Below are 23,109 nucleotides of genomic sequence, written 5' to 3'. Positions count from 1 at the left end.
TATATGTGTTTACTGGGGGGCGGGTACTGTAAGATGAGAGAATGTTAGACATAAGAAAAGTTACAACCAAACCCAAGGGTTTAAGGGATAATCAAATTAATTTAAGCTTTTCATTCAAGTAAAAGTGTAGCTGATAATTGTGAATCTAGAATAGCCTTATGACTAATTATAAGGATGATTGGCAATAACAAAAATAACAGCAGCTCAATATGTTTCAAATGCTTAAATGATTTAAATTTATTCTTCCATTTATGTTTATAATAATCAAATAAATCCTCATCTTACAGATGAAGAAACTGAGGCTTCCAACATTCAAATGACATAGCTGGTCAGTTGTGGGAGCCGGGATTCAAACTCATGTCTGGCTGCCCTCAATAACCAGGCTCTTAATTGCTTGGAAGGGCTTGTCACTTATCCTGGGAGATTCATTTGGGGTTCTCTTCTCTGTCAAGGGCAGGTTGACACTTGGGTTTAGGCATTATGCTGGGGCATGTCATTCTCCATCACAATTGTGGAGGCACCCGTTGCAGAGAAAGCTGTGAGTGAGGCAGCCAGTTAGAAAATCAGAAAAGAAAAACGTGGCTGCTCTTGGCAGAAAATTCGTGTTCTCTTGAGCTTACCAGGGCCCTGATCCCTTTCCTAGTAACTTTCCATTCAATTCCCATTGGAAGACAGCTCTTTCTTATGCCGTTCAATCTTGTGAAGACCTTACCCTCGCCCCCCACCCACAGACTTCGGTCAAAGAATAAGACAGGCTTTTTAGGTTCTTAAAATTTTATTTTACTATTATTAAAATATTTTTATCATCACACAGAGAATACAACCATTAAAAAGCCTACTTGGGGTAAAAGAAAGATATTAAAAATAACCCACAAATCTTAACAGGCAGAATCAAGCAGATAGTTAAACCTGCGCTCTGTTATTCTCCAGCTGAGCAGCTTTAGGGAATTTTCTGTGTCCTTCTGAGGACTAGAATATCGCACAACTCTAGAGGGCGTCAGTCACCCTGAATTCCTGGGGGGTGCTTTCACATAGAATACTTTGTTCAAGGCTCCTACTGACATTGTCTAGAATAATGTCCCTGTTTCCAAACATCATCATCCTTATTTATACAATGAGGTTGATAAAATAATCTTCAAAAGAATTGTTTTCATAATTAGCTGAGATAATGAATGCAAAGAGGTTAACTGTACCCGGCATACAGTAAGTGCTCAACAGCATTCATTCTCTTCCCACATTACTTCTCAGAAATTGGAGAAATGGAGATAAATAAGACACTGCACAATGCAGTGTGTGGGAAATCAAAGATAAAGATAAATGATGATATCAAAGTTTGTGAAACAATATAAAACAGGAGATTACGAAGTGAATCTTGTCTCAACATTAGATAAGTGACACAGTGGATAAGCATTATGACTTCCTAAGAGGGTGGTTGTCTTAGGTGAGATTCCCAGCAGCAGATTCTGAAATGATAATTCATGTGCAAATAATTAAGAAAATGCTCCCAGTACAAACTGGCAAAGGAGTGGAGAAACTAGGGCAGGACAGGGGAAGAAGCAAAACAGAAGGTGAGTTTCAGGGAAGTCCAAGCTCTGGCCTAATCCTGTAGAGAAGCTCTGGAATATAAAGTATGTCTCTGAGTTTGCTTCAACTTGCAGCAAGGAGCTTTTGTATAAAGCCCTCAGTCAATAATTGGCTAGCGCTGCCATAGGAGGGCTGCACTCCTAGGCACTCCTGGGTCTCTCTGCAATTCTCAGACAGAATCTCAAGCATCAGCCACTAAAAAATGACCCAAAAGCTGGTGAGGAGATGTAGGTTCCAAGATAGTATTTTTCAAAAACGGCCACAGCAATATTTCCCATCCTATAAGCTCATCAAGGACCTTGTTTCTCTCCCACTGGGAGGTATAGCCTATTGACTTGAGGTCTTCATGACTTTCTTGATGAATAGAAAACAGCAGAAGAAATGCTATTTAACGTATGAGGCTGAGTCATGAAGGGTGATCACTGTCTCCCTTGGAACATTTGTGCTTAGAACCCAACCATAATGCTTTAAAGAACCTCAGGCCACATGGAGAGTCCCATGTAGGGAGACCAAGGATCCCAGCCCTCAGCCCTGGCTAAGCACTCACTGACAGCTGGTACTAGTTTGCTGACCATGTGAGTGAGCCCTCTTGGAAGTGTATTTTCCAGTTTAGCTGTCTTACCTAAGGCTGCATGGAACCAAGATGAGCCTTCCTTGCTGAATCCTGCCCAAATTAGAGGATCATGAGCAAAATAAATAATTAAACAACTTATTATTAAGGAACTAAGCTTTTGGGGTGACTTCAGCAGTAACTGGAACAGGGTGCAAGGAAATGGTAAAAGGAATCTGAGAATCTGGGTAGAGCTCTAACAGTGTAGTAGTTGCTGTTGTGTATATGTTCGGATTCTCTTTGCCATTGGTGCATCCATCTCCCAGTTCCTGTGAATGTTGGCTTCTAACAGCTCACTGTAGCCTTATTTAGACAATTTATCCAGGCTTAATGGGAGCCACCTCAATTGGGAGGGTGTTCCTTTCCCTGGGAAGTCTACAGCCAATGACTGACAGGGATACTAAAAGATCTCAAGGTGGAATCAGCTCCGTGGTGCAGTTTGTGCTCCAAATTTAATCTTCTCTCTTTATCCTTGCTTAAGATTCCACCCCCCTTCTCTATGCCACTTTCTTCATCCATCTTCTCCTGAGAGTACTGTATTAATAAATCACTTGCACAAGAACTCCCTCCACCCAACTCAGGCTTTGCTTCTAGGAAACTTGACCTAAGATAGACAGTGTGTGTGTGTGTTTTTTTTTTTATTTTTTTATTATTATTATTTTTTTTATAAAAAGCATCACAATAGGATTCACATATATAAAAACTGTGTATTTCATAAAATGCTTATCACTGACTGGGGCATAATAGGTGCCCCCAAATGATGGAGATGATGAGGATGATGATGACAGTCTTTATGCTGCAGTTATATTGTGAGATATCTTAGCAGAAATTTTTTCCAGTGTGTAGTTAAAATACCCTGTAGGAGGGAGGGTATAGAATAAGTATGTTCTCATAGCTGGTAAAGGAAAGTGGTCTTTGTGTCTCAAGGCTGGGCTAGGCAACACTGGATTTAGAAGCTACTGGTTCAGCACCACCACATCTGGACAGCACCCCATGCGCCCCGTGGCTTGTGGACAGCACACACACAAAATTCTGTCCAATCCAGCACCGCAACATGTGAAAGCAGATGCCGCAATTAAAGGGCATTCTTTCTAGTAAGACTTGGTTGTAAGGTCTTATCCTATTTTTCACATATCAAGACCCTCTCCCTTGACACTATCAGGATATTAGAAAAATCCCAGGGCCTGCCAGGGGATTACTCTGTTTATTAAATTTAGCTTCACAAACAGAGATGCTCTGCACTTTGTATCACCCTTGAGAACTTGAGCATTAAGGCATTCTATTGGCTTGAAACCCAGCAATTTCACAAGACAATAAAGCAATGTATGCTCTTTTCAATTTTTTTCCTGGGTACTTTATTTGCTAGGGGAAGTAAAACGTAGTGCAATGATACACCATTATGTGATATGGAAGATCTCTACTGAAATTAAATCTCACCATTACCAGGGTGAATATCCAAATCTGTAGTGTTAGCGTTTTTACTTTGTGCATGCCAGTGGCTGAGACTTGATGTGATACTTCACTCCATGAGTGTTTTGGTATCCCTTGTTCTAGTCTGGGACTTTGCAAATGAGGTGAGTGTGCAGCCGAATATTCAGAGAAGTACAGAACGCAGAACTGGAGGAAACCTCAGAGATTACCCTGCTTATGTATTTTCTTTTTAAATACCAAGAGAACAATGCTCTGAGAAGCAAAAATGTGTTGCCTACAGTCAGAGAGCTGGTTAGTGAACATTAATAACCCAGGTATTCTGACTCCAAATCTCATGATCTTTCTGTAGATCATATAGTCTTCTGCCTCTCCTATCCTTCATGGGTAAATAGCTGCAATACGGAGGTTGCTCTAATTCATGTATTATGCTTGGTTACTATTGAAATTGGGCAAACCATACCTTCTTCACGTAAGAGCAAACTGGTTGGCTGAACATGTCCGAAAGAAGATGTATTAATCCGTTTTCATGCTGCTGATAAAGACATACCAAAGACTAGACAATTTAAAAAAGAAAGAGGTATAATGGACTCACAGTTCCATGCAGCGGGGGAGGCCTCACAATCATAGTGGAAGGTGAAAGGCACATCTCACATGGCAGCAGACAAGAGAAGAGAACTTGTGCAGGGCAACTCCCCTTTATAAAACCATTAGATCTTGTGAGACTTATTCACTGTCACGAGAACAGCATGGGAAAGACCCACCACCATGATTCAATTACCTCCCACTGGGTCCCTCCCATGACAAGTGGGAATTGTGGGAACTACAGTTCAAGATGAGATTTGAATGGGGACACAGCCAAACCACATTAGGAGGTGAGATGTTTGAACACTGTAGAAAGATTTTCCCCAACTGCAATAATATGCTCTTCCTTCATTGCCATCACTATTCAATGCTGGACATGAAAGCTGTGGAGGATTTGCTGAAGTTGATATTCTAAGACATTGTAATAATACGATTATAAAACATGGTGACACATGAATTCCTTGTACTTGCAGAGCAAAACTTCCAAGAAAATCAAGGTTTTCAAGAGTCTGCCCTTTTAGAACTGAGGCATATCATAATAGACTTTGTAGGTCAATAGTTAATACTCAGGGCGAACTCGTAAACTGATAGTAGTGTCCCTTAATTTATGTTAGGGATGCATAATAACATAGTGATTTAGCCTGTAGACTTTGGAGTGCGGTACCTGGGGTTTGATTTCTGGCATGCCACATACTTGCTCTTGGGCAAGTCATTTAATCTTGCCTCAGTTTCTTATATATATGAAATACATATGTAATATATATAAATTATATAAAAATATATTTATTATATATTTTATAATATATAATATATTTGTATAATTATATATTTTATAATATATAATATATTTGTATAATTATATAATTATATAATTATATAAATATATTTATATAATTATATAATTATATTATATAATTATATATTTATATTATATATTTATATAATTATATATTTATATTATATATTTATATATTATATATTTATATTATATATTTATATATTATATATTTATATTATATATTTATATATTATATATTTATATTATATATTTATATATTATATATTTATATTATATATTTATATATTATATATTTATATTATATATTTATATAATATATAAAAATTATATATAATAATATATTTATTATAAATATATAATAAATATATTTATATATAATTTATATATACTATATTTATATTTCTTATATGATAACATATATTTCTTATATAATAATATACATAAATTATATATTTTATATAATATATATAACTTGATGATTTTAGTAATCGTGGAATTTTGTAGATTAAAGAAGATCATTGATGGAAAAAAGTACAGTGCCTCATTTTTAACAGCACTTAATAAATGTTGGCTCTTATCATCAGTAATAAGAGCTATCTGTTAGTGAACAGAAGTTACATGCAGGCAGGGTAGTAGGCAATTTACAACGTCTTTTCGTGTATTTCTTGCAGCAACCCTGAGTTGAGGATTTTCTCCTCTGCATTACAGATGGAAACATAGTGGTACAGAAAAGTGAACCAGTCTCAGGTTTATATGTGGTGGTGCCAGGTTTTGATTCCAAGTCTCTCTAGTCCCAAAACCTGTGCTTATGTTACTCTGAAAGGGATCTCAGAGACCACTGAATATAATGTTATCACAGAGGAGTGGATTAACATGTATCACATCAAAAGTAAGCATTGCATGGTCAGGTAATTTTGAGAAAGAGGACTCACTGTGTGCTATTGAGGATCTGCCAGTAACACTGACGTATTTTAATCTCTATGAGGTTTCAGGGCAAATCAACCTGTGTAAATATGTTAAACTCAGGATTTCCATAAAGGGTCTCATAGGACTAGCATCCTATGGAACATGCTTTGTGATGCACTGATTGGGGCTAGCAAACTTACTTTGTAGATGATGAAAAAATGCCAGGAAGGGCAGGGTGCGGTGGCTTACACCTGTAATCCCAGCACTTTGGGAGGCTGAGGCGGGCGGATCATGAGGTCTGGAGATCAAGACCATCCTGGCTAACACGGTGAAACCCCGTCTCTACTAAAAATACAAAAATTAGCTGGGTGTGGTGGAGGGCACCTGTAGTCCCAGCTACTCGGGAGGTTGAGGCAGGAGAATGGCGTGACCCTTGGAGGCAGAGCTTGCAGTGAGCCGAGATCATGCCACTGCACTCCAGCCTGGGTGACAGTGCAAGACTCCATCTCAAAAAAAAAAAAAAAAAAAAAAAATGCCAGGAGGACTTATCAGGAGTCATGAGATGACTCGTGACCAAACTCCAGGACTCCAGGTTAACAATTCATCCACTGGGGTACTCTGCCATCTCTCCCTGACACTATGTCACTCTTAGCATCTATTGGCAAGAGGATTTGTGCACCTTGTATTTTACTATTAGTATTTCCTCTTCATTAAGAGGATTTCCCTTTCTCTTACACCCTGTTCTCTTCTGTTTTATGACAGCCCCATGTACTGATGAATCCATCACCAAGGTGACAGCGTTCTGATGATGCACTCACATAATACATTGCCAAAGTGCCTGTCCTGATGGCCGTGTGATGTATGGGGTTGGTGTTTGTCAATGCCCTGCAGTTCCAACAGAACCATCCATCACAATAGCATCCTTTTCATGGGGCACTACATGGAGACTTCTTCCTAGGGAAATGAGGAGCTGTGGGGAACTGAGCAGCCAGGTGAATGTAATACCAGAGAGGCACTCAGAGAGATAGGAAGAATGCATATTTTAATCCTGAAGCAAAAAAAGGGTGTTTGATGGGCTATCCTTGCTGAGCTTAGCTCTCATTCAGATATATCAAACTAGATACTCTTGTAGGTGTTGGGGATTCAAATAATAATCCTGATAAAAATCAGTGTGACTTTAGCTCTTCCTGTGCATCAAACACATTGGTAAATTCTGCAGAGATGTTATTGCATTGGGTACTCCCTATAATCCCACTTATAGAGTGACTCCATTTGTAGAAGAGAAAACTGCGGCCCAGGGACGTTAAGCAGCTAGATGTGGAAGATCAGCATTTAAGCTTTAAATATTGTCTTCGGAGGCTAATCCCTTAACTACTAAGCTTGGACTGGCCCACAGGAGCCACAGGTCCTCACCTAAGTGCTCAGTGCTAGGTGTGCTATATACACACTCCCTAATGCTGACAGCAACCTGCAGGGCAGGTTTTATTAATGACATTTTACAGATGCTAAAACTCACACAGGTCACATTGTTAGGAAATGGCAGAACCGAGGACCAATGTCAGGTTGGTTTAACTCCAAGTCCACTCAACTTATATCCCAAGGCGGGAGAGGTGTATAGGAAAGAGTGTGAGGTCCAGACGAAGACTTGGGCTCAAACCCAATTCCACCACTTAAAAGCAGCTGTGTGACAGGGAAAAACATAATTGTCTCTGAGCCTTGCTTGGTACAATAAGGATAAATACTAGGATCTACGTTCTGGATTTGTTGAGGATTGACTGAGCCAATGTATATATTTTAATGAAAAGATTAGCAGCAGCCCTGATGTTGAGTAGTGTCTTAGGCAGTAATGATAATTAATTTTATTGGAAGAGGGAAGTATAGCAGGGATTATTATTAGAAATAGATGATAAAATATAATTAACAACTAGATCTGAGATTCTAAATATTATTCTCCAACTAAACGCATTAAGGCTCTTTGGAGAGATGCTTGAATCTAGGGCTGTCATAAGGATAATAGAAGTTGAACCTGAAGCATCCTGCAGTGTGAGTAAGTAAGAAAGTGCCAAAAATGAAAAAATAATAATAAAAAGATGAGGGCAGGTCAAAAGGATCTAAGAGCCAACCTGACAGAACTTCTGATGGCTAGGTTGGAACAGTTTAGGCAAGAAAATAAATAATTCAATGATAATATTGAATTATAACCCAGAGGTAAAATAAATATCCACAAGTCCACACAGATATAAATAAATAAATGAAGTAATAAATGAATGTGGGAGAAGAGACCAATCTTTCTTAGAGAATAATTCAAGCAATTAAATTAGAAGGAACAAAGGAAATAGAAAATCACCATTGCAACATCAGTGTAATAATAATTGCTTCTTGCCAGATTCACAGATGAACACTAAAATTAGTGGATAACTTTGTGGAGAAACAGGAGAGTTGCCCAGTCCTAAAAAATCTTCCCCTCCTCAACTTTATTAATTCTGGTGGTGGTAAATAGATGGTCTACAAATTCTTTGATACTCATCCTTCAAGGAGATGGATTTCAATTTCCCTCCCTTTGAATGTGGGCTGGATTTAGTGACTTGCTTCTTATGAACAGAGTATCAATAGGGAAAAATAGTAACTTTAGAGTGGAGAACCTTGGCAGGTACCACTTTAATCAAGTGATAAATGTTAATCTCACCAGTAATAAGTCATGCTGATGTTACGTACTCCTTGATGTAATGGGATAAGAAGGGCATTTCACCTCTGTGACATTCTTTCCCCCCAAATCTATAACCTCTATCCAATTATGAGAAAATATCAGACAAACCCCATTTGAGAGACAGCCTATGAAATTCATGACTGGTATTCTTCAAAAGTGCCAAGGTCATATGAGATAAAACAGAAAAAAAGAAAAGAAAAAGCTGAGCGACTGTAGTAAGTTGACGAAGACAAAGGAGGTATGGTAACTAAGTACAATATGGTATCCTGGCTTGGGTCCTGGAACAGAAAAAGAATACCAGTGGGAAACGTGATGAAACCTAAGCCTGTGGTTTAGCTAATAGCATGGTACCAAGGTTAGTAGCTTAGTTTTTTAAGTAAGATGTTAACATTGGAGGAATCTGAATGAAGAGTATATAAAAAATCTTTGTACAGTCTTTATAACACTTCCATAAATCTAACATTATTTAAAAACAGTTTAAAACATAATTAAGATGTTTAAGTTTAAGGATTATGTCTTAAGTAGTTTGCATAGGTGGCTCAATAGAAAGATAATGAGGGCTAGTCATATTGTTAAGATTTATGATGCATTAATAAATGTAAAATGAGTGGGTAGTGAAATTTGCCCTCAACAATAAAATACAGAGCTTAGAGACTTCCTTGTTTTCAATCACTTGCAGTCTTGAAAATAGGGTAAGCCAAGAACACAGTGGGTGTATGACTCAGCAAACAGTATTGCCTTTTTATTTAATAATATCATAATAAGACATTCATATGCAAATGAATTGAAGAATAATTGGGGAAGGTGAAAGATGTGGCTGGGTAGTCCCATGCTGGGGGAAACCCAAGAAGTTTGGGAGGTATCTGTGTTCCAGCAAAGGATGGGACCCCAAGTGAGTAGATTTGGCTTGGGTCCAAAAACATGGCACTCAGTTTTCGTGGCTCTTGGGCATCCTGTGGTTTTGTTTGAGGTTTGGACCCAGTTAATGCCAATAAATCCAGTTTTTATAAACCCTTGTTGCCTCACTTGTTCTGAATGTCCAGAACTTGACATTGAAAGGGATATTGTATGGTGGTACAGAAGCGCTCATTGTCCTGGGGCCCCGTGTGTGTTGGCCTGGGGCTAGAGAAATGGGTAAGTCTGCTGCCATGTAAGTTCTTGATGTCCCTTGTGATTGCCCGGAAGTGTCAAGTTGGCTTTGTGGGCATAGAAGAGAGAGGGTGCCAGGCACATAATAGGCACTCAGTAAAAGTAAGCTGTGGCAATAGCAAAGACATGGAATTAACCTAAATGCCCATCAATGATAAACCGGATAAAGAAAATGTGGTATATATACACCATGGAATACTATGCAGCCATAAAAAGGAACATGATCTTGTTCTTTGCAGGGACATGGATAGAGCTGGAAGCCAACTGGTTTACTGAGTTTATCGTTAGCAAACTAACACGGGAACAGAAAACCAAACACTGCGTGTTCTCACTTATAAGTGGGAGCTGAATGATGAGGACACACGGACACATGGCAGGGAACAACACACACTGGGGCCTGTCCGGGGCATGGTTGGGGGAGGGAGAGGATCAGGAAGAAGAGCTAATGGACGCTGGGCTTAATACCTAAGTGATGGGATGATCTGTGCAGCAAACCACCATGGCACACGTTTACCTGTGTAACAAACCTGCACATCCTGCACATATACCCCTGAACTTAAAATAAAAGTTGGAGAAAAAATTTTTTTAAAAAACTAAGTTGTGGTTGCCATTATTATTAACAGAACAGAATCCTGTCCAAGAGCAAGGGATCTGGAATCAGATCACCTGGGTTTAAATCCAGGCACCAACACTCAGTAGCTTTATGACTTTTGGCAAATAACCTACTTTCTTATGCCTCAAGTTCTTCATCTGGAAAATGAGGAACCAACAGTATGTCATGGGATTGTTGTGATGATGAAATGTAAAGTGTTGAAAGACTAGAATAGTTCCTGGCACATAGTAAGCACACAGATGAGACTAGTTATTATGTTGCTACCACCACTATGTTCCTGCTATCACCTCTACTATTAATACCACCATTACTGCTACAACTACGTGAGCTGCTTCCTTGTAGACTTATTGGTTTGCTGGTTGACTAATCAAGTCATACATCAAAAATCAAGAGAAATTCACACAAGATAAAATAAAAGAGTTTATGAATCAAAGAGAAAATTAAGCTTGGGTTATGGTTTCAGAAAAATAAGGTGCTACTGACCTCTCTCCTTCTTGTCTTCAATGAGAACTTTGGATCTGAGGAGGCATTGCAGGTGGATCTATTTTCATTGATCAGGTTCTCTTAGCCATGGTTGGCCAAAAGGGGGTTTCTCTGTGTCCAGGAGCCAGAGCGATCAAATAATAACTTTCAAAATAAGCAGATCAGATGGAAATTAGACAATCTTCTCCATTGGTAATGAGTCCTGGAAGACCAACTGCTGAGACTTCAGTAGCTTTCATCCCTGAGATACTGGATGATCTACCATACAAAATACTAATTGCTTTTCTGCAATGATTAGACCCTGCCAACCTTATCATATGGTTGTCCATCCACGTATTATAGGAGCTGGCCATGAGGTGTAGTTTAAGGTGAATTCTCCCAATATGCTTAAAAAACCATCCCAGGATCTAAAATTTTACCACTACTTGTGAATCCCATTAGGTCTTGAAGTTGTGTAATCTTTAAGAACTTCCTTTAGAATGTAAACACTTCATGAAAGAGACTTTTTCAACAATAAGACATTTAGTTTTCTTTTTCTTTTTTTTCTTTTCTTTTTTTCTTTTGAGATGGAGTCTAGTTCTGTTGCCCAGGCTGGAGTACAATGGTGTGATCTCGGCTCACTGCAACTTCTGCCTCCCAGGTTCAAGTGATTCTCCTGCCTCAGCCTCCTGAAGAGCTGAGATTACAGGCACAAGCCACCATGCCCAGCTAATTTTTGTATTTTTGTAGAAATGAGGTTTCACCACGTTGGCCAGGCTGGTCTCGAACTCCTGACCTCAGGTGATCCACCCGCCTTGGCCACCCAAAGTGCTGGGATTGCAAGCGTCAGCTACCGCACCTGGCTGACATTTAGTTTTCAAATAACATTAATTTCTCTTAATTCAGTGAATTCTCACAACAATCCCATTTTGCAGTTGAGGAAACTGATGCAGAGAGGTTAGGTGAGTGGCACCTAGGTATTGGCCTAAGGAGGCCTTGAACTTGGGTTTTTTCCAATGACACAGCCTCTCCCATTCTTCTACAGGGATTTGGGGGTAGAAACTTCTGGGAAGGACAGAAGTCTTTTTGAGATTTTGAGGCGGTAAGAGCATAAGAATGAAAATCAGGTAGATCTTAGATGTGTTCCGTTTTACATGCTAGGTGACCTTGGTAAGGCATTTTAAGTCTTGGAACTATAATTCCTCCTTTGTGAAATGGTGACAATAATAATCACTGCATGGGCTTGCTAGGGAGATTAAATGATTTATGATGTTTGTGTTGTTTTCAATGCCCAGCCCATAGGATGCGATCACCCAGTAGTAATTTCTCCCCTTTCACCTTTTACTTACTGCCTCCCTGAATTCTAAAAGAGCAAATGCTGGACTAGTTCAATAAAGTAGATCAGTCCCATGGTGTCTTGGAAAGTTACTCCCAGAACTGAGGTCTTACGCTGGTGGAGCATGTGCATGGCCCCTTTCTACCTAGAGTGAAGACAGGGTTGACACGCCGTTGTTTATTTCACCTTTTGCTAAAGCCCCCTGAATCTGCCTGCCTTTGCACTGGTCATGGCTGAGAGCCACACACTGCCTTCCGAGGGGCACCAGCCTCCAGGAAAGCCTCAAATGTCATGAGGCCACAGCTGATGAAACGCCTCTTACCTGTGCAGGGTGGAATGATTTATATCTGATCTGTCAGAGGTCACCAAGCTGCTCAAAGCTAAACTGAAAGATTAAGAATTGATCCAGATGTAATAACACCCCAGATAAGACATCTAGTCTTCCAATTCACTCGGTGTCCATCAGGCACTATGCAGTCTGTCTCTTTGCTGGAGGGTGGTGTAGAGGGGTGCTCTGGAGCTGTCCCTGGGGGTGCATCCCGCATCCAGAGCTGAATTACACATCCTGGGCTCATTGTGTGAGAAGATGGTGTATTTTGAGGTGGAGGATGCTCTGAAGGGATTTGTGCTCAGTTTATTCACTTATTCAAGCATATACTGAGAATCAGTATGTCTGATCGTTTACTAGACTCACAGTCCAGCATGGGATTCCGCACCTGAAGTCCATGGAATCTTGGAGGGAGGATGGCCGGTGACTCTCTTATCCCCGTCCTTTCCAAAATGAATGCAAAATGGGGCATTGTTCCCAGTCACTGGCCCTGGCACCTCGTTACCCTCATTCTGATCTCAGTTTGGTCTCAAGTCCTTAATTTATAAAATAAAGTTAATATTAATACCCACCTTATGGTTTGTAGAGACATTTCTCCAAATAAAATATGCAAATGGCCAAAAAAAAAATTTAAAAAGTTATTCATGTGATTGGTCACTAAGGAAACATAAATCAAAGCCACAATGAGATACAACTTCATACCCATTAAGATGGCAATGATAATAATAATGATAAACCCAGAAAGTAATGAGGGTTGATAGAAACGTGGGAAAATAGAAACCCTTGTATATTGCTGGTAGGAATGCAAAATGGTGCAGCCACTGTGGAAAACGGTTTGATGATTCCTCAAAGAGTTAAACAAGGCCAGGCACAGTGGCTCATGTCCGTAATCCCAGCACTTTGGGAGGCCAAGGCGGGTGGATCACTGAGGTAAGGAGTTCGAAACCAGCCTGGCCAACATGGTGAAACCCTGTCTCTACTAAAAATACAAAAATTAGCTGGGTGGAGTGGGGGACACCTATAATCCCAGCTACCTGGGAGGCTGAGGCAGGAGAATCGCTTGAACCCAGGAGGTGGAGGCTGTAATGAGCCGAGATCACACCACTGCACTCCAGCCTGGGCGACAGAGCAAGACTCCATCTCAAAACAAGCAAGCAAACAACAAACAGAGTTAAACATAGAATTACCATATGACTCAGCAATTCTAGTCCTAGGTACATACCCAAGAGAATTGAAAACATAGGTCCACATGGTAACATGTAAAGAATGTTTATAGAAGCATTACTCATAACAGACAAACAGCAGATACAACTCGAATGTCCATCAACAGATGAACAGATTAACAAATTGCGGTATGTTCATCAAATGAAATATTACTTAGCTGTAAAAGGGAACGATGTACTGGCAAATGCTACAGCTTGGATGAACCTTGGAAACATTATGCTATGTCAAAGAAGCCAGACACAAAAGGTCACACATTCTATGATCCCGTGTATATAAAATATGCAAAATAGGCAAAGCCCTTCAGGAAGAAAGTAGACTATGGATTGTCAGGGGATGAGGGAATGAGGAAATGGGGAGTGATTACTTTAAGGCTATAGGGTGTTAATCTGGGGTGATGAAAACATCTTGAAACTAGAGAGAGGTGGTCTGTCATTGCATAACATTGTAAAGGCACTAAATGCCCCTGAAACGTGCACTTTAAAATTGTTAACTGCACATTATGTAAACTTGATCTCAATAAAAATAGTAATACCTAACATAAAATATTCTAAAAATTAGGTAAACTAATACATGCACCTTGATACATAAATTTAAACATTTTTTCTTAATAGACATTTGTAAGAAAAGTATTGTATGATAATATTTACTTTTTCTGAAGCAGAGTTTCCAAATGTCTTATCAGATTCTCAAAGAGATTGCTGATCCCCCAAATATTGGAATAAACAACTGAAATACTGGCCTAAGAGTATAGATTGGTGCAGCCATTCTGGAGGACAGTTAGCTAATAGTTGGTCCATTAAAATGAAAATATATATGCCCCATTTTTCCTGAAAATTGTATTTCTGGGTACATATGTTGAAGAAATTCTTGCCCAGGCCCCCAAAAGGCCATGCCCAGCAAAATTCACTCTGACATCGAGGAGGTGGAGTTAGAGGCAGCATGGGTGTGATCAAGGGGGGAGGAGACAGGTAAATGTGGGAGATGCACATTGTGGAATTCTGTAAAGTTTTAAAACAACATTCAGGTATTCTAAATAACACACTGCACTCTTAAAAAACAGTGCTGGGTGCAAAAAGGAAAGGAACAGAATAAAATCTACAGCCCTCTTCATGTATATAACTAAAAATTATGTAAACACAGCAGTGATATGCAATGTATAGGACCATAAACAAATGAAAGCATACACAGCAAACGCAGCTGAATGATTGCCAAAGGAGAGGGAGGGACTGATGTTGCAATTTGTAATGAAAGGAATGAAGAAAAGAAGCAAAAGATAGCCTGGCCCTAGAACAAGGATGACACGATGCCAGGAACTGAGGAAGGTGAATGACGCCAATCTCTGCACCTGAAGTTCCACAACGTAGATGACAAAATGAAACAAAAATCCCTGGGTCTAGAGAACCAATATATTAAGAGACAATTCCAATCTGGTGATGAGTTTAACATTCAATGCTGGCAGCTAATGATCTTCACCTGCTTTCCCTGATCAATGAAGTAAGACTCTCCAGGAGGTCGGGTCAGATGCTGCCATCTTTAGAAGCTTCCTAGGTGATTCTAATGTGAAGTCACAGTCAGGAGCACTGGGTTAGAAGTCCTGGGTCAAGGTAAGCACCAGGAGCTTCAAGGAGGCAGGAGGGTTGTCATGGGAGAGGAAGAGGTGAGGCTGAGAGGCGAGGCTAGAGTAAGGCCTTTGAACTATTTTCCAGAAGTTGATGGGGGAAATATTGAGAAGGTTTTAGCTGGGGAGTGACATGACCAGATTTGCCCTTTAGAACATTCTGATGTACTGTTTGGAATGGACGGGAGGTGGGTAAGGGAGGAAGAGGATATTCCTTTGAGGAAGTTGTCCAAATACTCCAGGTTAGATGATAAGAGTCTGATGGAGGGAGAGGGAGAGTGGGTAGTAAAGGTAAGTTCAGGGCAAGGAACAACTATTCTGGATTCCACATGAGCAAACAAGAGCAGATGAGAATAAAGCTGCTATCTTCAGGTTACTTTATAGTTGTATTAGTCTGTTTTCACACTGCTATAAAGATACTACCTGAATCTGGGTAATGTATAAACAAAAGAGGTTTAATTGACTCACAGTTCCACATGGTTGGGGAGGCCTCAGGCAACTTACAATCCTGGTGGAAGGCAAAGGAGAAGTAAGTACTTTCTTCACAAGGTGGCAGGACAGAGACAGAGAGAGCAAGAGAGAGCGAGGGAGAGAGTAGGGGAAACTGCCACTTTTAAACCATCAGGTCTTGTGAAAACTCCCTCATTATCATGAGAACAGCATAGGGAAGACCACCTCTATGATCCAATCGTCTCCCACCAGGTCCTGCCCTCAACAGGTGGGTGTTACAATTTGAGATGAGATTTTGGTGGGGACACAGAGCCAAACCATATCAGTAATCTAAAGTAGACTCATTAAAGGGTCTTCTGCTCTCGCGTGTGGAGCACCAGTTCCAGTCTGAGTGACCCTCTGATCAGATGCACTGTTCATATCTTGGAAGTGGCTGGAATGTTCCTTCTGGGATCACCATACTGAGGCCCAATAAGATCCCTGCTAGATTCTGAGTAGCCCATGACATAGCTGGGGTTGCTGTAGCATGCAGATTAAGGGAGTGAAGTGAGTAGGGCAATTTACCTTTCTGGTCACTGACAGCTTTCATACAGAATCACCCCTGCACCCCTGCCACTCCCATATCTGCTCATGCCTGGGTCTGTATTTGTCTCTAACTACATGAGAATCTATTAATAAAGTTTGGAGAAATAAGTCGGAAAGTTAATAGTACTGAGTCATGGGTGGAGGGAGGATGGTTTCGCTGAATCTGTTTAAGGTGGTGGGATAATAACAGCTAACATTTTTGAGTTGCTTATAAAGTGCTTGGTACTATGCCTTGCATATGTTATCCCTTCTCACCATTTCAATGACCCAGTGACATAAAGCAGTAGATCTTGTCAAACGCAAAGTCAGTGTGACTCTCAAACATGGCTCCGAAGCATTCACTGTTTGCTCAAAGTTGATGGCAGAGCCAGCACTAGAAGTTGGCTCCTCTGACTCCTTGTGTATTTCCACTGTAGCTCTGTAAGCCATAGATTGACACGATCAGACATCACCAGCTGCTTTAATGCGTTAGTCCTTGTAATGCTTTTGTCTTTATTCTAATCCAGGAAGAACGAGGAGTCTCATCTTTGGGTTCAGCAGGGTCTGCAATGGATGCTCTGAGCACTTTGAGGAACTGCTAAGCCAAATCACCAGGCTGGCAAACCTGGGAATGTGCTATTTGGTCTTCTCCGAAATGGAGGGAGATGAGGGTGCTTGGGGGACAATTTAAGAGCTTCCAGAAAAACAAAAAGAACAGTTCCCAGAAGAACGCAGGGGCTCTAGCTGTCACAACGGGGCTGCCCGAAAGACCCTGCATTGCTATGGAAACAGCGCATTTCTTTTTTTATGGAGCAGGCACATAAGACTCCCAGAATGTGTCATTAAGTAAGTTACTACTGTCCTGAGGCTGCCAAAGATGTACACCCTCATTAGGGGAGCAATGTGACAGTTTGGGGTTTATAATGAACTGTTTGCAGGCTCAGAGGCTGAGCTAAGTTTACCCTGTTGGGATCACAGTCTCTTGGTGTTTGGGGACTAAAGCGGGGCCCCTTCCTCAAAACGTCCACAGACCAAAGACCCATCAGTTTCTGCTCTGCTGCAACACGGCCAGGTGATGTAATTATGGTGCCTGCATAGCTCATTTACATGTAACTGGTGAACAAACTCTGGCATTTCCATAAAGACACTCCTGCTGAAATGAAGCATTTTATCGCCTGCATTTCACCTGGAGCCCTTAATTGGGTAGCTCTGCTCCCCTCAAAGTTTTGTTTACCTAGTAATATGCAGATGTTAGTTGGCTAGCTTAGAAGTAGAGAGGCATTCCAAGAGAGAGGAACGGAGAGACCACACAGGCGTGTCTTCCCTTTGACCTGGAATAATGCAGCCCATAATTTTACACTTCACCCTGTATCCTGAAGTCTTAGCCACCGTCTTTTAAAATCTATTGTGTTTCCTGTTGATTGACAGTGTCTCTGATAGTGCTTTTGAGAAAAATGAGCTTGTTTTGGGAAACAGACAATTAGATTGTGCAGTGAGGGAGGTGAAGGGGAAGGAGGTGAGACACTAACAGTCAGAGAACACCTGGACTATTATCAATAAGGCCTAGATAACCATGACAGATTTGTCATTGAGGAGGAGATAACCATCACTGCTCAACATTGATGAAGACAGGACCAGGAACACTGCAAAGAAAGACTTCTATGGCCATGAAAAAGTAGCTGCTTTAATAAAAATAATACGGCCGGGTGCGGTGGCTCACGCCTGTAATCCCAGCACTTTGGGAGGTGGAGGCGGGTGGATCACGAGGTCAGGAGTTCGAGACCAGCATGGCCAACATGGTGAAACCCCTCAAAAATTAGCCAGGCGTGGTGGTGGACACCTGTAATCCCAGCTACTCAGGGGGTTGAGGCAGGAGAATTGCTTGAACCCGGGAGGCGAAGATTACAGTGAGCCGAGATCACACCACTGCACTCTAGCCTGGGTGACACAGAGGGCCTCCATCTCAAAATAAATAAATGAATGAATGAATAAATAAATAAATAAATAAAATACACAGACATTTAAAGAATGACAATATAAGCTTCCCCTTGGGATATTTCCCACTGAGAAGGGAGCAGTATAGCAGTGTGATTACAGGTTTCACCTCTGGAGTTGAAATGCCTGGATCAGTTCTCTGCCCTGCTGATCAGTACATGATCAGTTTATTTATTTGTCTGTTTATTTATTTATTTATTTATTCAGTTTATTTTTTGAGACAGAGTCTTGCTCTGTTGCTCAGGCTGAAGTGCAGTGGCACAATCTCAGCTCACTGCAACCTCCACCTGCTGGGTTCAAGTGATACTTGTGCCTCAGCTACGTGAGTAGCTGGGACCACAGGTGTGCACCAACATGCCCAGCTAATTTTTATGTTTTTAGTAAAGACGGGTTTAACCATGTTGCCCAGGCTGGTCACGAACTCCTGGTCTCAAGTGATCCTCCTGCTTCGGCCTCTCAAAGTGCTGAGATTACACATGTGAGCCACCACACCTGGCCCAGTCAGCATTTTTGAGTGCCTTCTGGATGCTAGGAAGCATGTTTGCTAGCTTTGTGACCTTGAGAAAGTTATTTAACCTCCCTGAGCCCAAGGTTCCTAATTTATAAAGTGGGAATGGCAATGATACCTTCCTCACTGGGTGATGGTAATGGGTAAATGAACCAATGTATGCAAAGTGCTTATTGCAATGTAAACAATAAATGTTCGATATTGCCTGTAGCATTGCTGTTATCACAGTGTTAGGTTTGGGAAAGAAGTGCTGTAGTGGCACAGTTATTCTTTTTTAACCAAGAACAGTGGCTCAGCAGTGAAGAAAGAACACACTTCTTTTATGATCACTAATACAGCTGAGCCAATCAGAATGTCCAAGGGAATCCTACTAAAAACACAGCAATACTAAGATGAAATAAAAGGATAAAAATGAGATAAGACCAACAATAATAACAATAGTAATAATAACTTCAGCTGCTACAGCTTTTGAGATGTGATTTAAACTCTGGTTCCAGAGGGATCTTTTTATGTTTTAGCTTCTAGGTGGCCCCTATTGTGACTAAAATTATGATAATAGGAACAGAGACAGCAATCATCACAACTACCATTTATCAAGTGCTTACTATATACTGTGTTAATAACTTTGCACTTTAATTCAATTTTCATAACACTGTATCATAGGTACTCTACGTGTTTTCATTTCATACGTGAGAAAACTGAAGCATAGTACCTCGTCCAAAGTCATACAGTTATTGCCTATGACCCAGAGCTCAAGTTCTGGTTATCTGAACATCTGGAAGTTTAGCAAGACTGGGGTAAAATGGAAAATCACCTCCACCACCCTAATTATCATTTGCCTTCTGAGAATGGTTTAATTTCTGAAGTCTTGCATCTTTTGTGGATCTTGGCATTCAGAAGAATCACTTCATTCTGGTGAGGCCACACCTATATACAAAATATTAGCATGGAACAGAGTAAACTGCAGTATTCATTCATGCAGTCGGAAGAGATGGGTTTGCCATATCATCCAGTGGAGGTTTGCATTGAGTAGGAGAGACTCACTGGTTATCTAAAGTGAGGTAATGTCTGGCTTTCCATCGTTTGGGATTCATGGCAATTTTGCGGCATTAATTACCCCAATATAAGCTCATTGAATACTAGGAAAACTTGGAGGTCTGAAAAATGTCGCTGAACTTACCAGTGCCACTGAGCCAGCTGGGGGATCCAAGTCATGTCTCTGGAGTTTTAGTCTGCTGTATCACACCGCCTCTCATGTGGAGAGTTCCTGTGTGGGAAACCGGGATGCAGTTTTTGCTCAGATGAGGTCACTGGTAAATACAAAGACCTAATCATGCACTAACTGTAGATTCTGCCACCACCTCATTGTAACATTGGAGACCTCATTTAACAGCTCCGACCTCAGTTTAATTATCTGTAAAATGGGGCAGAATATGTTTACTGTCTCCATATATAATGTTTTAAGAATGAGAAAATGATGGTTTTGGTCAAAATTAAAGGTCTCCTTCATGAATCAACCGAACTACACCAATTATCGGTATATCTGAGACTTGTTTTAATGCTCTACAGAAGAATAAATTAGACAATATATACACCTTTTGGAATATTTAGTTATGTTTTCCTTAAGATCCTGCTCAGTTTTATAGAAAACCTTTTTCTTAAACCAGTGGTTCCCACCTGGGGGCAGTTTTGTTCTCCTCCATCTCCCTTCCTCCTATAAAGAACATTTGACGATGTTTATAGACAACTGGGGGCCGGGGTGCTACTGGCATCTAGTGGGTAAAGGGATGCTGCTACCATCCTGCACTGCACAGGACAGCCTCTCCCACCACAGAGAGTTATCCAGCCCAAAATGTCAACAGTGCCAAGGTTGAAAAACCCTGGTTTAAACACATCTAAGGCAATTTTAATCTTGAACATAGCATCTCAGACTCAGCATGGGATTTTCTTTTCATGAAATGGAATCATCCCTCTCACCATTAAGATACAAAATGGTGATATTATCATAAAATACAAAATGGTGATATTTAGAGTTTTAAAAAGCTCTTGTTCTGCCTTTACCAGCTGGACGCCCTTGGGCAAATTGCTTCATCTCTCTGAACTTCACTTTTTCTTACCTTTAAGGTGAGGCATTTCAATATTTCTATTACTGAGATTGTGCGTGGAATAAGTGAAAGGATGCGCATGAATACATCATACAAGGTGCTATGTATAATAGATAATTAATACTTTTTTCACCTTCTTCTTTTTCCCCTCAGAGACAGATACTACAACATCCTCCTTTAGTGAAAAAAATACATTGCTGTGGTGGGCACTCACTGAAGTATCTGAATTTAAAACATTGTAAACTTCGGTTTTGACTTAGTAATACAAAATGGGGTTAAAACTCACAGGCTGAAATTATAACACAACCAGAATCAAGCTGGATTCCAACTTGTCTCATTACATTGTGCCAAATTCTGTAGTAGACTGCAGGGAGACAAGGGGAAGAAATAAGTCACGATTATGGTCATCAGACACCTGTGTAGGAAAGGACAGTGAAGGCTGAAAGAGAGGACACAAGAGGACAAAATTAAATTGATTCTTAGAATAAGCTAGAATCCAACAAGGAGAAAAAAATCCATCCATTCAGAAACCAAATAGAATTATTTCACTGTGAAAGTGAGTCTATATAATTTATGAATCTCTTTTTATTTTTCCTGGTTAAACTATAAAAAACAGACAATGCTGAATGTGTTTTAAATCCCAGTTGGGCTGAGAATATGATCAAAGGTGTAGAAATCAAATAACCTTAATGGTAAGGTGTCTACAGCTTGAACAAGGGGCTCAAACCTTGGTCTTGCTAAACTCCACCAATACGAAGCCCATTTCTAACATTTTGATAGACATTCTAAGAAACATTTTTTGCATATATATGCATAAAAATATATGTTTAAAGGCTTATGTATTTTGAATCAGAGTGCATACTTCATTTATCATTTCCTTTTCAATGTACATCATTCTATCACAATGGAAATTTCATAATTTACTTTCAACTCTTTCCTTACTGAAAGGCACTTGGATTATTTCCAATCCGGGGCTGTGGTAAACAGAAAGTAATAAATGTTCCTGTGCATACATGACCATTATTCTCTAATAGGAAGCTTCTAGAATAGTCCCCAGTAATCTTTATCTCTTTCTGGTACTCATGACCTTGTGTCATCCCCTCTACTTGAGTAACTTGCTTCTAACCAATAAAATGTGGCAATGTTGTGGGGATGTCAATTTGGTTATTTAGTTTATAAAAGATTCTCAATTCCATCTGGCTAGTGGAGTATTTCTATTGTCTTCTCTGTTTATGTGCTATATTGGAGCAAGATGCCAGCTGGAGAGGTCCCTGTGGTAAGGAACTGAGGCCCTCTTCCCCAGTCAAGCCTTCATATGAAACCACCAGCACTGAGCCCACACTTTGCAGCCTCATGGGACTGTGGAACAGAAGACTCAGCTCAACCGCACCCAGGTTCCTGACCCACAGAAACTGTGATATAATAAATATCTGTTGTTTAAAGCACCTACATTTTAGTATAATTTGTTACACAGCAACAGAGAACTATTACAAGTAACTCACAATTAACTAGAGAAACTGACATGTAAACAAATAAATCTACTACAAGGTAGGTGTTACAAGAGCCAGCGGAGTTTTAGGAAAATAGCTTTAGGGTTTCTTAGGATGAAAAGGCAACTTTAGTTCAGAGGGTTGGGAAGTCTGAGAAGGTGCTCCTTTATTTATTCAGAAATTATTTATTAAACTTTTTCTATGTGCCAGGCACTCTGCTAAGTTCAGGGACTAAAACAGCAAAGATGACAAAGTGCTTGTTCTCTTGATGTTTGCTCTCTAGGGACAGAGATAGAAAATAAAGAGTAACTGGCTGGGTGTTGTGGCTCATGTCTGTAATCTCAGTGCTTTGGGAGTCTGAGGCAAGCGGATCACCTGAAGTCAGGAGTTCAAGACCATTCTGGCCAACATGGTGAAACCCAGTCTCTACTGAAAATATAAAAATCAGCTGGGTGTGGTGGCACATGCCTGTAATCCCAGCTGCTCAGGAGACTGAGGCAGGAAAATCACTTGAACCTGGGAGGCGGAGGTTGCAGTGAGCCGAGATTGTGCCACTGCCCTTCAGCCTAGATGACAGAGCGAGACTCCATCTCAAAAATAAAATAAAATAAAATAAAATAAAATAGAGTAACTAAACAAATGAACAAG

General features: G+C 40.3%; 1 long non-coding RNA gene across 1 annotated transcript; it reads left to right on the top strand.

Annotated features, from left to right (window-relative positions):
* Window positions 1–15,974: 15,974 nt before the first annotated feature.
* Window positions 15,975–22,419, top strand: LOC129050954 (uncharacterized). The gene is made up of 4 exons (XR_008514890.1): window positions 15,975–16,067; window positions 16,891–17,209; window positions 19,530–19,781; window positions 22,224–22,419. It is a non-coding gene; the product is annotated as an uncharacterized LOC129050954 (long non-coding RNA).
* The last annotated feature ends 690 nt before the right edge of the window (window positions 22,420–23,109 follow it).

Source organism: Pongo abelii, chromosome 18, assembly GCF_028885655.2.
Source record: "Pongo abelii isolate AG06213 chromosome 18, NHGRI_mPonAbe1-v2.0_pri, whole genome shotgun sequence".
Taxonomy (NCBI): domain Eukaryota; kingdom Metazoa; phylum Chordata; class Mammalia; order Primates; family Hominidae; genus Pongo; species Pongo abelii.
This window is presented reverse-complemented; position numbering and strand designations above follow the sequence as displayed.